Source organism: Trachurus japonicus, chromosome 12, assembly GCF_045865225.1.
Source record: "Trachurus japonicus isolate A0001 chromosome 12, Traja_1.0".
NCBI lineage: Eukaryota > Metazoa > Chordata > Actinopteri > Carangiformes > Carangidae > Trachurus > Trachurus japonicus.
In genome coordinates, this window is record NC_140918.1 from 18897699 (window position 1) to 18915596 (window position 17898).

Consider the following 17898-nt stretch of genomic DNA (forward strand, 5'->3'; position numbering starts at 1 on the left):
GAGAGAGAGAGAGAGAGAGAGAGAGAGAGAGGAAGCGCTAATTAGTGTTGGAGGAGCTTATTTTCACAATGTATTCCCTTTAAGACTTCTTATTTCCTGCCTAATATTGTGATTAGATTATCAGACTTCTGCATCATTCTGCTTTCTAGCTGCTTAAAACGGAGTCGACTGTCATGTTCAGCGACTGCAGCACGGTTGGGAGTGAACTGTTTCATCCACCAGCCACACTGCCAGCAGGATACCAGTCAAAGGACTTATGATTAATGGCTGGTTACACGCCAGAATAACTGCAGGAAAAATTTCTTACTTTACAGACACAATTAAACTCTGCTGGCAAATCATATATTACAAAACACCTCATTGTTTTCGCGTCATAAAATTAGAATCACTTTTTTTTCTCTCTTTTTTTAGGGGAAATTTCAGCTACAAAAACCATCTGTAGTGTGATTACAACCAAGACAGTTTTGGGCCTCGTCCCAGGAAAAAGCTTCCCTGCCACATTTTGGAATAAGATAATATCTCCAACACAAAGTCCAAACAGAGCACTGATTTACTTCCTCACATCAGACATACTTTACTTCCACATTGTTGGCCATCACTTCCCCATTAATTAATTTTCCTGTTACTTCCCTTTATTTATTTTTTTATTTTACCTTTATTTTACCAGGCAAATTGCTTAAGATAAAAAAATTCTCTTTTACAAGCATGGCCTGGCCATGGCCTGGCCATTTTGTATGAAAGACTTAATGCAACTTAATGCAATGAGATGTGTGCTCCAGCTCCTCTGTTGATATCATATGTTTTCAGGTCTATCTATGCTGTTATGTCTTGTGTTTGCTGGGTTGGTATGGCTGTATTGTTTTTTGTCATTGTGGCCTTCAAGGTATTTACGGCGCAGCTACAGTGTCCAAGACAAATTTCCCTGAACGGGACAATAAAGTTTATCGTATCGTATCGTATCATATCATATTGTATCGTATCGTATCGTATCGTATCGTATCTACAGTATAGTCAGAATTTACCACTGCAAATAATTATTTATGTAGAAGGTAGAATATCATTACTCATGTTTTAGTTCTTAAGATGGCAAAAAAAGCCCCTCTCAATTTTATCACGGCCCATCATATTTAACCTGATGGGTAACAAAACAGATAAGTGGAGCATATTTATATATATATATATATATATATATATATATATATATATATATATATATATATAATATATATATATATATATATATATATATATATATATATTTTTTTTTTTTATTTACTTGAACTGGTTATCATTTTTCATTTTTGCTTAATAAACAACCATAAAAATGACTTCTTGGTGATTAATCAACTAATATTTCAATGCCACACTTGAGTTTTGTGGTCTCTAAACTCAAGCGGTTATTCCTGCATCATTTTCTTTGCAGATACAAAAGGTAGAGAACATCTCATGTAGTATTAAGAAAAAGAGAAGGTGCAGAGGGACCCTTCATGCGCAGCCTAATGGGTGTCATGTTTTCTCAGCTGTGTGCGTCAGTTCCATCTCTTGCCCTGCTGTCACATGTCATACTCACTCATTCTCTTAACCAACAACCTCACAGACGTGTCTCTGCGCTCCATCGAAGCGGACCTACAATAAAGCTAATATTTACAAAGAAATACGCAGGTATAAATATGGCTGCTATTTCTGGCCGTGAAGCCTGTGTGGTTTTTTGAAGTTATTTCAGATCTCGAGTGGGTAAGATATTTTTTGCTCTCACGCTTTTCCTCACCAAAATGCTATTTCTGACCCATCATCTTTAAACATTCATTATACACCTGAACGGCTGTTTGACTGGGTGAGAAGCGTGTGTGTTATATTAGCACTAACCTGCGTGTGGCTGGCTCCTGGGTTATTGCTGCCACAACGTTTGCATCTGGGAAAACATCTGCCAAAGTGTGTGGTAATGAATTTGACAAACAGGCACACACAAGACACCGGCACACCCCAAATAATGAAACTCTTAGGACCAGGTGGCGCACAATAAACAGAATGGATGCAGAATCACGCTCCCGAACGCCCCTCTCTAAACCGCCCCTCTGAAAACCACCTCTGTTGCGAGGTAGCGTGCATTGTGTAAACAGGTGCTGGCGGACTGAGATGTCTGACAGAGAAGATTCATTTTTGATTGCCGAAGCAATAACATAGATTAGTTAAGAGCAGAGCACTCGCTGTTCTTGAAAATGTGAAAATGCCAGCTTGAATTTTGATGAAGATTTTGAAGTCTCATGTATTTTCTTAAAATGTCCCTGTTTCCCTCATAAACTTCCCCATTTGCTATTCAGGTTCCATTTCTTCTCCACCCTAACAACATCTCATTTCCTCATCTGTCTTTTTCTATTTCCCTTATTCTTGGATTCCTTTTCATCTTCTTTTTTTCCACTGCCAAAAGAACATCTTTGCAGTACTGGATGTGCAGGTATTAGACTTTAACAAGCCTCAAACAAGACGACTAAAATGGAAGTTGGAATAATTTAGGCAGGATAAAACAGGTGTGATAGCCCTCTTTTTAGAGTAAATGTATGAAAAGGGGCTTCACAGTTTTTTGATGATGAGTTGTCATGACCTTTTGACTTTTCCACATGCTCCAACTATACATGCACACGGACAGCAGGGAAGATGACATGCCAGCTAGGCGGTTTTGTAACAATTTAACTTCATTAAGGCAAATTAACAGCTATTACAAGCTCGACAAATGTCCACAAAAACAACTGACTGAATTCAGACAAAGTAGCACAACTCACAACTGAACCGATGAGAAGGGAGGAAAAACAAAAAAATGAAAAGACAGTCACCAGAAAAAAACAGTCACAATAGCAGGAACTGGATTTTTAAGTCAGGAGAGAGATAAACAAGAGGAAGAGAGACACTTCAAAGGGAACCATTTCAGTTAGATACACTGTCCTTCTTAAGGTATCAGGGCCAGAGGCAAAGGCTGGACACTCTGACCCTCCTGTCCTTGTGACATTTGGTGTCTGTGTGGAGCCCATTTATCAAGATCTGAAAAAGATACAGTGGTAGGTCAAGTGGCTGTGCAGTGCAGCCAAAGGAAGAGCCAGTTTTTCACCACCTGCAGTTCTGAGACACATGCCCAGATAAACTGCAGGCTCACTCACAGAGCAGCATCTGGGAGATCATCATTTTTCTTCAGCCCTCTAACACTTAGTATAGAGGAAACCACTCATATGGATCAAAACGCATGGGACAGAATCATTCCTATACAAATGCTGTTAAAATAAGTTACTTTATAGTCACTATATGACAAGCAGGCCACTTACAATGTTAGTTTTACATCTTTTAATAGATAACAATATATTTAGAAAATGTCAAACTGTATAGCCTACCACTATCAAACTGGCATATGTTTAGGCTCTCTTCTAATTTATTTACAGTCTTGGACTTTCACAGTGTGTAATGATCTGCCTGCTGTCAACATAACTTCACTGCGTCTGCAAGTGTGTGTGTGTGTGTGTGTGTATGTATCACGCTGATATCTTCACCACTGTGGCGCAGTTAGTTATTCTGCCCTCCCGTTTCATTTTGGGACCTTTACAGAGTGTAATTATCATTCTCTTCCTCTGTCACAGCAGCAGGTGTCTTATATGAGAGGAGTGTACAGATGCTTTCACCCTGACCAGTCAGTCCCAGATTATCTAATCCTCAAAGATGTCCATTTCATTATTTTATACCCATGTAGTGAATATAAAATATGGCAATTGAGAGAAATAAAGAAGGAAAAAATGTTACAATTATCATCTTCTTAAAGTGATGAGTTTCACTGGGACAGATGTGATCACTGTCACCAGTTTCCACTGCATGTTTACCTGGTGACATCTACCCTGACCGTTTGTGTGGGTGGGGGAAGGGTGGAAAACAGGAATCGACCAGACATGAGGAACCAATGAAGGTAGTAAACAATGCTGCAAAGAAGCCACCGGAGAAAGAAGCTGATATGTAAAGTGTCGTACAGTGAGATTGTAGAGGGGAAAAAAAGATATTATTGTGTTTTCAAATGGAAGAATACAAGAACATAAGAATTGTTATAAAATAGTTAAGACTCTAATCTGTGATTATCAGCTTTCTCTCAATTGTCACTCCTTCTTTAACATAGAGCCTAAATGCTGGAGATAGAATCAGGAGGAAGTAGGATGCTGGATATATTACCTGCATTATGTCTCATTAATGCAAGACTATGCAGCAGGTTAGACATTTGCTGAATGGGAATTAGAATAAAGGACACCAGGGAAATGATGTCAGGCATGTATCACATGTCTGTAATGATGCAGCCGTTCCTTGTTGTCTGTCTTCATTTCTTGTCACCTCATGGTTGTATCGCTCTCTCAGCTAAAACAGGTTTATGTATGCATTGCGGAGAATTTATACTCATTTGTAGCCGAGTTTGCTCTCTCCCTCTTTGTTTCTGCCTCCTTTCTCCTTTTCTCCAATTTGTTCCTCCCTGACATTTTTCTTTTCTGTTTTGTTTTCCTTGTCCATTCTTCTACAACACAACAACGATGCGAATGTTTAGCACTTGGCACGGAGCGTACTTAACTGGTGTGACAACTGGAGGAGGACAATTGCTGATTGCAACCTGAAAACAGAGCCAGGAACAGGCCCATTACAGCATTACACATCCATTTAAAACTATGGCTCTCGATTCCAGTTGTCACAAAAAAAGCTGGTTGTTCTCTCCTAGTTTCCATTACACCCATTTAATCAGGAACTGTGTTACACCTGGGAGTCAAGGTGAACGCAATTTAGACACTAATAAAAGAGAAAATTAAAAAGAATGAGAGAACTGCTTACACTTCTGATTGGACTCTAATGAAATGTTCAAGTGTGGCCGGTGGTTCTGTTGAGTTTTTATCTGAACTACACACACCGCATCAGAATTACTTCCGTTTTTTCCTTTCCTTGAGAGAATTAAAAAAAAAAAAACTGACTGGCATTGGAAATAATTAAAATAAGGTAATCATATTCCATAAATTGCAAATATGACATTATCAGATATAATGAGTAAGACCATCTTTCAGGTAAACACGCATTTCATTATTCAATATGTGTAAAAAAAAAAAAAAAAAAAATTCTTCACAGTTGGATTGAGGGCCTTTTCCAGAAACTACTATTATTTTCTATAGATGATTGAAAGCACTGTATACATATTTCTATACAGGTTAACTTAAAATTATAGTATAGGTATAATACTCAATATATTTATTCTGTGTTGTTCTTTTTTGTTTGTTTTATGCATGACAGACCAGACTTTTGAAACATTTATTCATAAGTTTTTTCATTGATTGATATTTTCAATCCAATTGTAATGACCACTATTCTGCTGAGAAATATCAAATATAGATGGGCCGACCCGTGTCATGAATAACTGAAGATGACTCTCCTATGCGTCGCAGTGGACACACACTGTCTCTGCTGAACGCACATACACAAAAAGCAATTATTTCTCCCACTGAATACCACACTGATTTCCCCCCTGATCTTAACTTATGCACCTGGTCTGTTCCAATTTACCCTAGCTCTCCTACAGCACTGATGTTTTCCTAATAACTTCCTGTCTCTCACTCTCAGTCTTTCTGGTAATTATATTATACTTTGCCTGTTGCTGTTTTTTTTTCTGCTTGTCATCTTTTTTGTTTGTTTGTTTGTTTCTTTTAAGATGCTGAGCTAACACATTCCCTTCAGCTTTTTATCTAATTTACTGAGATGTGGACAAAATACTGGAACACCTCTGTGCTATAATTGCTATTAGGGTAACCAAAGTAGATTGAGCTGTTTTCCTATGTTGGCGCTTGTATACGTACTGTAATCCTTTACCTACTGCGCTGCTGGTGTGGGGACTGAACTCCTCAGGTCCACATCTGTCTGTCTGTGAGTAACATGGTTCTGCTACGAGGACTTACATCTCTCCCATTTCTCTTGATCGTCTTAGAGATGTTTCTACACCTTGATCGGAGCCCACATGTGTTAAATCCAGCTGACTGGCCCTGATCTGGGAAGGAACACAACGTTCTATATAAGGTATCACACCAGAGCATAAACCAACCAATGAGGAGGAAGGATGCGCTTGCAGACCTCAGAGACAGGACTGTGTCGAGGCACAGCTCTGGGGAGGGCTACCAAAAAAAAAAAAAAACATAACTCTGCTGTACTGTCAGTTCCCATGAGCATGGTGACCTCCATAATTCTTCCATAAAAAGAGTTTGGAACTTGCAGTGGAAGTGGCTGCCCGGAGAGGAGCCTTCGAAGGAGACGAGATGCGAGATCAAGTAAAGGATGATAAGTGAGAGATCTGCTGTGGAGATGGGAGGCTGCTCCACAGTCTGTCTGTTTAGATTGCTTATGCGCTCACTCTGGTTTTTATATTGCACTCCTAATGCGTTACTATGATCCAACCTAACAGCTTTTTCTATTGAGGCAGGCATTACATTCACCAGTTTACATCATCTCCACCACCTGGGTGCCCATATAATCTCTTTACAGCAGACTCATCTTACAGCCTCTGATCCTTTCACAGTGAGGAGGGGTTGAATAGGTCAGACCCAACCTTTCCATATTTCTGGGCAAATTAAGAGGTGTGGCCACCATGCTGCATAAATCTGCTCCCTAAATGTTATTTCTGCTACTAATGAAAAATTAATTATAGTTTCTGGCCAGATTCACAGAACTCATAAGTTTTTGGCAGAAGTAAATGCTCCCAATTGTGATGGCTTTTCCAAACATCTTTTCTTAACACTCGCTGATATGTCTTCACACTAATATTAGTAGGAGACTTTAACTGCTGGCTTAATCCTCTGTTGGATCGCTCTTCTTTCAATGTTTGTCTGCCTTCAAAGTCTGCCAAGATACTCCAAGCCTTCATGAAGGACTTTTCTGTCTCTGATGCCTGATGATTCTTAAACTTAAAATATTTCTTCTTTCCCCCACTTTCATTGTATTTTTTTTTTCCATACTGACTTCTCTAAGTTTCTATGGATGTCCATTATGAGAACTTCACTAGTACTTCTGCATCTTAATACTTTCAGCAGATTGATGCGAGTCAAAACAAAACGTGATAAAATTTATCTTCTTTGTTCTAAGTTTGATTTGATTGAGATTTTTGCCTTTTTAAGATGTAAAAAAGCTGTACCACTGTTTCAATCATTCCTGCCCACTCTAAAATAAAGTAAGCAAACAGAAAACAGGAAGCCCATTTACATTTTAATCCAATCAAAGAGGGCACTGTGTGAATAGGGGGGCTGACAGCAGCCAGATGTGCCTCATAATGTTCAACTTGCAGGGAAAAGGGAGGAGCAGACAGGTTCAAGGCTCAGTGACAGAGTTCACCATAAGAGACAACATGAGCGTGAGAAAGTCTTATACAGTCTGTCTGCTTCACCGCTTCACATTTGTTTTGAAACTCTGTCAGTGGCACTGTGCAAGGTAATGATTCAGGTGTGCAGTTTACAACAATGAGACACATCAGTGCTGAGTTTGACAGAAGGAGGAGTGGTGTGTACGGAGGATATTTGGGATTATAGCAGGTTTATGTGCATTTACAGAGCAGCCCCTCCTGCCAGAAGTGAAGCATTACACATAAGACACATGTGTGATTTCACTGATGTCTCTACAAGCCAGTTTCGTATTCTGAAATCAGAGCAAAAAATTAATTTTCCTAACATATTTGATAAGATACTGACTGAATACGAAAACAGTAGCAGTTAAAATGGTGAGGCTGACAAAGAAAAAAAGTTTCACTTGTTGCTTTAGCCTTCTGATAACATAATTCATCAGTATCTGCGAGCTGCTGGCGGTGATGTCATCTAGTTTGCAGACACTGTTATTTATTGCATGCCTAAACACAGGCTTGGAGAGAATCTAAAACCATCTCTGAGCCCTCTCATGTTCAGCTGAGTATCTGGAGTGCTGTGCAGCGCCGTGTTGCCTATCAAATTCACGATCTTAGGGCCAACTGCCGGCGTCGGCCTGCAGATGCAGGCAGCGTCGAGCTGGCGAAAGGAGGACCTTCCCCCTGTTTGCCTGTGAAACACGTGTTGTGGTCTCTGCAGCAGCTGGAGGTGTGTGAGCTCAGCGGAAAGACATGCGTTTACCTCAATATACTAAAAAAAAAGTATTGGATTTATTGCTCAATATGGGTAGCACACACTTTTTGGCCCTTTACTTCTGAAATGAATCAGGAGCCTTTGGGCCTGATTGTCCGCCAATAAATATTCGAAAAATGTGGGTTCCATTTTTTCAGGTCATGAGGAGAATAAATTTCTCACTCATTCCTGAGTGAAGCAACTTCTGTGGTATTACCAATATTGTGTCCGTTTTGATGTGCGTGTTATTCTGCTGTATTGACTATAATGTTTACACAATCTGGCTTTTTTCATGTTGTTGTAGCTATCCTTGTCCTGAACAGGGTCACATGGCTCATACCTTTACAACTCCTCTTCTTCTAAGAACCTACAATCAGGAGGTGGGCCTGTCATGCTCACAGTAAGTACAATTGGCAAAGTACTGTACACTATTACACACATCATACAGTGTGCAGACTGATGAAGTTGAAAACAAGATCGGAAAAATGAAGATAAATGATCACGCTCTGATTTATTGATCAAAATGGGCATTTTAATCTATATTAACTGGAGGACAAGGTTAGATCAATTTTTGTTGAACTCAATTGATTTCTGTGAATGATGAGTTCCCTTTGGCTGCAATGTTGACTTCTGTCTCTTTATTTAAAACCCCAAATGAAAGTAAACCCTCATGAGCTACAGAAATGCGTATGCACCGCCAGCCTTGGGCGAAGACACTCTGTTATCCCGTGTTATGTTTTTTAAACTACCACCCTGTCGTTCTGTGTTGACTGGGTCCAGGGGCAGGCCAGGGGAGGTCAGACCACAGAGTATTGATGAGATGGCAGAAAGCAGAAAAAACGCTGATGTTGCCTCTTGGAGTGAGATAGATAACATTGACAGGGGAGTGTAACTCCCTTCAGTCGATTATTAAAATGGAGGAAGCTATATGTGTGCACTTTCTGCTGACAGTGGGCCACGCTGGGTCAGAGGCTAACAAGGATAGATGAGTGAACATATTTGATAATGTGCTCATCCCATCTATCTATCTATCTATCTATCTATCTAGCTATCTAGCTATCTATCTATCTATCTATCTATCTATCTATCTATCTATCTATCTATCTATCTATCTATCTATCTATCTATCTATCTATCTATCTATCTATCATCTCCATGGGTTATCTTACTTTTAACTGAAAACTTCGCTGCCATACTCACACACAGTTGAGTAGTCTCCTGCGTCAGTGTGGGGAATAAATAGACTATCACTATGCCAGCATGCTGCAACTGTGTGTGTGTGTTCCTGTGCGTGTGCGTGCACTGGTAGTCTCCTGCTGTGCTGATTTCAGCAGGAACAGATGGTCCTGCCAGGGCTCTGCCGAGGCTCCACAGTCCATAGTCTGTGAGGAGACTTCTGAATGTGCGTAGAGTGTGTGTGCATCCTGCTGGTTTCCTCCTCTGTTTTTCCACAAATAATCCACCACACACACACACCCTTCTTTGAACCTGTTTTACATACTACCACACACACACAGACACTGATGCTAATTGTTGCAGTGTAAGTGATATCCTAGTGGTCTTTGGCCTACTTGTCTGTTCCAATGACACTTTGAGTCTTAATCCTGCTTAAAAAGCCTCTTCACTGCTAAGCTCAAGTTTGCCAACACACAAGGCTGACACACGCTTACCTTTGTGTGTGTGTGTGTGTGTGTGTGTGTGTGTGTGTATGTGGTTTGTGCATACTGTATGTAACAGGTTATAAACATATATTTACAAAGATGCCAGCACTAAAATTAAGTGAGGTTACTGCATCCTATTAAAATTGATAAGTCAAAATAAATAAATGCACTGACAAAAAAAATAAACAGCGGGCACTACACAGCATGCATTATTGTGAAATTATCGACTCAAATCTTTTTTGTTGAAGCATCAAGGTATGAAATTCATATTGATTCAGTTACTGTGCTCCTGACATCACTAACAAATCAGGGCTAATGAACAGGTAAACAGATCTATACCGAGCCTCAAAAGTAGAGTCCAGCACATCAGCGGTTTTCAAAATGAGGTTATTGGTTCCGTAAAAAAGTACAGGTGGTAGGGAGGGACTAAAGAAGATACGTAGGAAATGAATCACAGTTTTAACCTTAGGGTTGGTCATTTCAATCAGGTGTAAATGCATTCTGTTATGATAAAATAATCAGCCTGATTTGCTGGAAGACGTGTTTTTGAGCATCAATCTCCCCTATGGTTATTAGATGTTATTATCTCATCACAACATCTGAAATCCCAAGATGTCATAGTGTTAGAGGTCAGGTGAGGTCAATACGGCTCTTCCAGAGGTTGTTTTTGATGCAGTGTATTTGAAACCCTCCCAATTATGAAACATGCTATGAGTTGTGACAGCATGAGGGCAGCTAGGGCTGTCCAGATGTGAACTAATTCCCTAATGGGCTTCTACGCCACAATATAAAAAGGCATGCGCACATGCGTAGTACTACTTGATATCCCAGTAATGTGTCCCTCTCTCTGTCAATTTTCATTAATAAAAGCAGCAGTATGGTGGGTGAAGCCAGAGGAGCAGATTAGTGAGATACATTATGAAAGCCAAATTACATCCAAGGATGAAGTATTTTTGAGAGATTAATTTCACAGAATGGACTCAAAATGCTATAATCTTATATTATGGGCATAAACAAACGTAGCACAACTTCAGTGGCAGGAGAGAGTGTGTCCTGTCAGTCTGTCTTTGCCTATTTTGTCAGTGTTTTTCCTAATTTTCACTCTGGAGCTCATGCCTCATCTGTCTGCCCCTCTGTTCTCTGTTCAAACAGCGGAGGAAAATCTCTTGAATGCAGATCGTGTCCCGCTCTTCGGCTGAAATGACTGAATTCACAGACTTTGCCAACGTTTGAGTTGAGGCAAAATATTGTGGGAAAATAATATATTACTCATCTATTGTTTGAAACAGAGCTCCTGGGCAACAGAATAAGATTTTTCTATGTGTTCCCAAGTGGACATGCATTCACTCACTGTGGTGTAGTATACTGTGCACTTAATTCAGATAAACAAAATCTCCATCTTCTCTCCCACACCCCTGCTTCTTCATCTACAGCGTTTTAGCAGGAGCTGATCAGTGACTCCATTCATTCCAGGTCAATTTGGGCAGTGTGCTCGACACGGCTGTTTCATTACACACTTCCTTCCTGTCTGTCCCCCAACGCAGGGAAGGCGACGGAGCGGCCGGGAGGAGAGGAGAGGAAGATGAAGACGACATGGAGAATGATGGATTGTGACTGATTTAGAGAGGAATTATTGGAGCCAAGAGGTGAGATGAGCAATGCTGAAGAGAGGGGGTGAGGGATATAAACTGGAGGAAGACAATGTGAAACTACAAAGGACAGGACTGGGACTAAAAGGAAGGAAGGAAGGAAGGAAGGGCGACGGGGAGGGTAAAAGATAGAGGTAGCAAGAGAAGGAACAAATGAGAAAAGTAGTTAAGGAAAAAAAAGAAGAGCCTGAGAGAGTGAAGTCTTTCATTACAGCTGTCCTTTTCACACTCTTTAACAAAGTGTTTTATATTAATTCTCAAACAAACTTCACCTAGCCAAAGGGACAGGACCTGTCATTAATAATTACCAATTATTTCTTATGAATTCACAAAATTTAATTCCTTGCACTTTTACTTTTCCACTGTGCCTTCCAGACCGTGTCTTCCCGTAGGCCATCTCCATTAAAAGCACAGATTACAATTTAAAGAGTAAAGGATCATTCCACTTAATTTAAACCTGCGATTTCTATTCTGGTTTTATTCCTATATTATATTTCAAGTTCAAAAAGTCAAATTAACTCATCCCCTGCTGGCACCCTGTGTTAAAACGCTAATGTTTTCATGACTGTGGTTCTTCTTAGGTGGACAGAAACCTACTCAGTTAACTGACTAACTCTCCAGGCTGAGGTCTGACACCTCGGAAAGCTGCAACTTGCCTCCTCACATCTTTTTCATAGAATACTGTGTCTCCACCATCCTCTTTTGTCAAAGTATTGGATGGCCATGGTCCAACAGCCACGGTCATGCCCACTAACAAGCAAGAAAAAGACAGAGAGAAATCCATCCACGGCTCTGTTTATAGGTTTAGTGTTTCTCTGTAATTAGGTCACTTCTTTTACATCAGCACTTAGGTCAACACGGAAGAGCCACAAAACGACAACTCAAATCTCCTCTCCTTTTTGGATTCTGACGTGTTTGTGTTTGTGTGCGCATGTGTCTGTGTGTGAGGAAAGCATTAGATTGCAACCAGGCATGAGACAAAGGAGGGAAACGAGAGCGAGAAAGAGATTCAGCCTCAACTTTTCCCCTTGGGATTGGTCTCCATGGCTACGGAAACATTTTCAGCTGAATGTGCGACAAACATAAGGAAGAGTGAGAGAGAGAGACACACGCACGCACACAAAGAGAGAGAGAGAGACAGAGAGAAATAGGAAGCAGTATTGAGATACTGTCATGAGGTGTGTGGATGTTGATGACAGAAGTAGAAACAGCTCGTACAATAAAAATGAGTTATTGCAACATAACAACACATCAATATTAAAATCCGACTGTTATCAAAGACAAACATACAGGATGCAGTTACAGCAACACAGCTGCCATATATAGCACCGTGGCCAACTCACCACAAGACACTTGATCTCCATCATGAAACACGTAAGGCGGCAGGAAAAAGCAGCGACCCAGTACGCACTCTGTGAACTCTAATGGAAATCAGAGACCACTGAGAACAAACAGCATCCAGAGACTATAACATCTCATCTTACCACCAGACAATCAGACTCCATCTATATTTCAAAAGCTACGGAAAACTGTGACAATGGACTGTCATGATCCAAGATTGGCTGAGGTCACCTTTAATGAAGAGGAGGGCACCCTGGGATTGCGTTTCCACGCTGGCAGGCTAACGACAGTATCACCTGAGGACAATTTGTCTGAAGTTGGTAAGAAACCTTCAGCAGTAATTGAAATCCTGTTTTCTTCACTCTAAATTACTTTTTAAAAGAGACATCGTCAGTCTGATTTGGGGGAGCGCTCCTACTGTGCAATGACTTTGGGGACACTGTGTGTGTATCAACAGTTTGTTGCTAATTTACTATATGTTTCTGAAAACATTAAGTGAGCAAAAATTGTGCTCAACACAGGAAATGCCAGTTTCAATTTTTCTCTGCAATAGGTTTGTCAATATTTGCATAAAGTACAGCCAGTGTTACGGGTGATGAATTATTTATGGCGACTAAAGGAAAAGACTTGTAAGGGCTGGTTCTGCTTGACAGTGTTGTGTACTATGAGTGAGTGTGTGTGTGTGTGTATGTGTGGGTTAGGCGGGTTGACTGAGTGTCAGTGAGTGTGTGTGTATGTGTGTGTGTGTGTGAAAGAGAGAGAGAGAGAGAGTGATGCACTCTGCTGCACTCGCCGGCAAAGTCACTGCTTTCTCAAGGACACTGCGGCTAAGGGGCAAGAAAGAGAAAAGGAATGACACACAGGAAGGAAAAAAAGCAGGAATAAGATAGAATGAAATCAACACCTTTATTGATTCAGGGCGAGTACGATTTTTCTTTTTAAATAAAATAAGCAGAGAAAACAGAAGAAAATGAGAGAGAGAAAATAGAGAGCAGGTGGGAAAAAAACAGCTAAGTGACAGGGTGGACATGGGAACACACTGGGTCATCTTTCACAGTTTCTCCTCTATGTGTGTGTCAGTTTGAGAATGTGAAAACTTGTGGTTCCTAGGTGAAAGTGAAAATATTTCTTGTCGGAGAGTCACCACAGAGCTTAATCTACACAAACTAACCAGAAAACCCAGTTTGACCTATCGGTATCCAAACCTGTTAAATGCAAGACAGTGCAGCTACTGATGGCTGTCACGATCAATTACTGTGTTGATCCTTTTTGTGTGTGTGTGTAATCAATTACTCTTTAACGTGTTACACAAATTCACCCGTGATAATCGCTTTAATTGCTTGTTTTGTCTGGAAACAGAGGAAAGACCGAGAAGCCGTCCACCCCAACATAAAGAGGCCACTGAGCAGGAGCAGACATGGTATACAGTTCTAGTTGTGTTAGGCACACTGTGCAGCAGAGCAGCAGAGCAGCTTTCTTTCTGCCTGGTTCAGTCACACCAGCAATTCACTAAAACCTCTACAGTGATCAATTATTTACACATAAACACACACACGCGCAGACCCCAAAACATTCCCACTGAGATGATAGTGGGTAAGGCCGCTGGGTGAATTGCATAAAAGCTACTTTACATACATAAGCAGGCAGTTTACCAAAGCAGTGAGTGAACTCAGCCACCACTACGACCACAGGCCCTGACCAACTGTAATCAAAACACTTCCTCAGTGTGCAGCTGGAATACTGAAGACTACACCACAAGTTAATTTAGATATATACACGGTTGCCCATGAAGTTGGAATAAAATGTTTTGTTTTTTTTACCTCTTCTCATGAAATGATTGTGACAATGTGATTTATTCTTGATAGATAAAATCTCTTCCAAACATCACTGAGATTCAACCACAGTTAATCTTTATGGTAACACTTTATAATAAGTACTCACTATTAAGCATTAGATACAGAATTCAGCATTTATAACACATGAATACTCATTAGCATGTAGTTTATAAAGACAGTTAAAAATGTTTTACTCATCATTGATAAGCACTAACTGTATTTATAAACTACATACTAATGAGTATTCATGTGTTATAAATGATGAATTCAGTATTTATTAATGCTTAACTAATGCTTAATAATGTGCACTTATTATAAAGTGTTACCACCTTTATAATAGGAATAAAAAGTCTGAAAACAAAATGATTCCAACTTATTTGTACAACAGTGGTACAGATACAGATGGGTACTGAATAGATGGGAAAACAAGCTTGAGATATATGGATAAACAGAGAGGCGTCTTAAGATTTCTCCTCTTCGGCCCCACAGAACTTGTGTCAACATGTGCAATTTGAAGAAAGAGAGGGCAGATCTGTGCCAGTACTCCTGAGGCTCAGGAGATGTGCACCCACAACATGTCTCATCACGGCTCCTGACATTAAGTCATTAAGTTGTTGGCCAAAAGAAAAATGACCTCTGACTTGATGACACACACATGCATGGTCACAGACAAAACACACTCAGCTGAGGTGCTCAGCGGGGGTGTCAACCAACCTCTCTGCTGCAGGCCTACACTTGTTTTCTGGTTGATTGGGCAGCGCCGTAAACAATGAGCCACCGAGCCCAGCAGCAGCTCTTTGCACACCAGAGGGCCAGATATAGCGAACAAGAGATATGTGGACACAGAGATAAGATTGGATTCCGTTATTCATTTCACTCACCTCCCTCTGTCCTCCTATCTGTTTATCTGCCCACTTCTTCCTTCGGTGTCTATCCGCCCTGTCTGTCTGTCTGGAGTCGTGGTGTCAGAGCAGGCAGGATTCAGTACCTGAGAAGACACGGGTTCAAAGGTCGGTTAAAATCAGAATGACAGCACTTAAGGATCGCGTTCAGCTCGCGTTCAGTCACCCACCAACCAGCTACATCAAAAGAGAAGAGAGTAATATAAGTATCATTCCCTGCGCACATGCATTCACATGCAAAACGCACAACGATATGCGAGCACACAATCCGCTGTTATCTATAAGAAAACAGCGATCAAGGCAAAGAGAGAGGAGAGGAAAGCTGCGCAGACAGGGAAGGATGAGAGGTTCAAAGACTAAAACCTCCATTAAGCACTCCGGCAAGTGCATCTTTAATCTCTGTGTGATAACAGTAATTATTTTGCATTCAAGTATGACTGATTCACTTATGCACATGACAGACCCTCATTGTCATATTAGTCTCTCGTCTTCTTCCTGAAAACATCGCCAAAAAAAGCGCAGTAGATAACTGGTGAGAGACTAGAGAAGTGGGGCTATGAATGAGAAATAAAAAGATTGGAAATGATTTAAGGATAGAAGAGAAGAATAAAAGACGAGGTCATAAGAAGGCACAGAAACTGAAATTAAACGAGGACTTCTGTGTTTGGAGGGAAAAAAAACAGAATAAGATATGTATACTAACCCCATTTCCGCATTCTCTTTGCACGCAAACAGTTTACAGAGAACAGAAAATTCGACATTGAAAATATCAGAGGTTGTCTATTGGCTTCTTTCAAAAGTTTGGATAACGCAGAATTGACCTATTTTTCTTTTATGGACTCTGCAAGACACAAGAGGGGAAAAAAAAGGAGTCTGATGTGCAATAACCACCTTAAGCTTTCCAGCTTCACACTAATTTGTCTAAACTGATTATTAACAGAGGAGTGGTTAAATATTCAAATGCAGGTTTCAATAGCTTCTAATTTAGCTTCAATTTAAATCTCCTTCACCTAACTGCTCATCTAATCTCAAACTCATTCAGACTTCCTGCTGCTATTTCATAATAAAACCCAAGCCATATTCTCTTTGCTGTCACAAGGTTTTATAAGCTGGAGTCTGTGTTTCATTACATGTTGCTGTCTGGCTTGTGTTAAGTGTTAAGCTGAGGCAGAACCCAGATTTATGTGGAGTCCTGATTGGTTATCATTGGTTATCAAGAAGACAGACCTACTTTAGAGCTAAATAAATGTAATGTGTTGAGATGACTGGAAATGCAGCTTCGGTGCGTAAGAGAGCAGCAACAGATTGTCGAAAAATCACCCCGAAGCACCATCAATTCACAGACAAGGTAGATTCATGAAATAATTTTGTAAATTGTAAATCAATACGAACAATTGAGACTGCTGGACTTCTGGGAAAATCTCTGTCTGCTTTGCTTAGTCTTTATGAGCGTGGTTAAAAGGTGTCAGAAGAACTTAGTGAAACAGAGAGAACAGCAATAACACCACCAGGCAACAATGAATAAAATGCAGCCCTGTGAGATATGTATCTAATTACACATCCCTCACTGTGTAAAGACTGGCTGACAGTGATGATCCTGGCGCACCCTCCCACAGAGTCACACAGCCAAGAAAATCAAAGCAGAACAAATGTACGGTATTTGTTCTGTGTGCTGTTTGGCGAACAGGTCACACCTTAGATAATAGGGCATAACTGAGGAGGGTGTTGGTTGGAGCGATGGATGTTATGTCGTGGTCTTGCAAGTCAAACTGGTTCCAGGGCCTGCTTCTGATTAAAGCAAGTCTGTTCACAGCTCTGTCACATGCACATATGCAAACACTATCCATCACAGTCAGTTACATGCTTTGTTTAGAAAAGCTTTGCAGAGTTGACACCAACATATCTGCATTTGTGATATGTTACAGAACTTGTGCATTGTGTATCCAAGGTAATTAAAAACCACCTCTACTTTTTTTTTCTTACAGCTGGCTAGTTGGCAAACTGACAAGTCAAGAAGCGGTGGCCATTAAACATAATGAGGTTTGAGCTACTTGTAGAAGGTGGTGACATTCGCCTTATCGTTGTCTCAGCAGAGGCAGGTGCAGGTGGCGTTTGAAAGCTCACATGCTGTTCAGCTAACAAACATACACTATTCAGCATTTTGTGTCTTGGACAATATACAAATGTGGGTCCTTGAAAAGCTAATGTGCTAATTAGCACATGTTCTCCCTCAACACCCGGAGTGCAGACCAACTACCCAAGAACATATAGCCTACAGCAAAATCAAGAGTGTCATAATGAAAAACAAACAGACAGACAGCAGGTGCAAAATCAATTTTCTCAAGCAAATGATTGATCATCATTAAAATATGATAGTCAGC

The 17898-nt window shown here is 40.4% G+C and overlaps 1 protein-coding gene across 3 annotated transcripts in view; it reads right to left on the reverse strand.

Annotated features, from left to right (window-relative positions):
- The window catches only part of strbp (spermatid perinuclear RNA binding protein), an 80844-nt gene that overhangs the window by 36292 nt on the left and 26654 nt on the right, over window positions 1-17898 (reverse strand). For all 3 annotated transcript variants that reach the window (XM_085793751.1, XM_085793752.1, XM_085793753.1), the window contains one exon: window positions 15497-15603. The gene's annotated coding sequence lies outside the window, so the exon portion shown is untranslated. The remainder of the gene's footprint in view (window positions 1-15496; window positions 15604-17898) is intronic.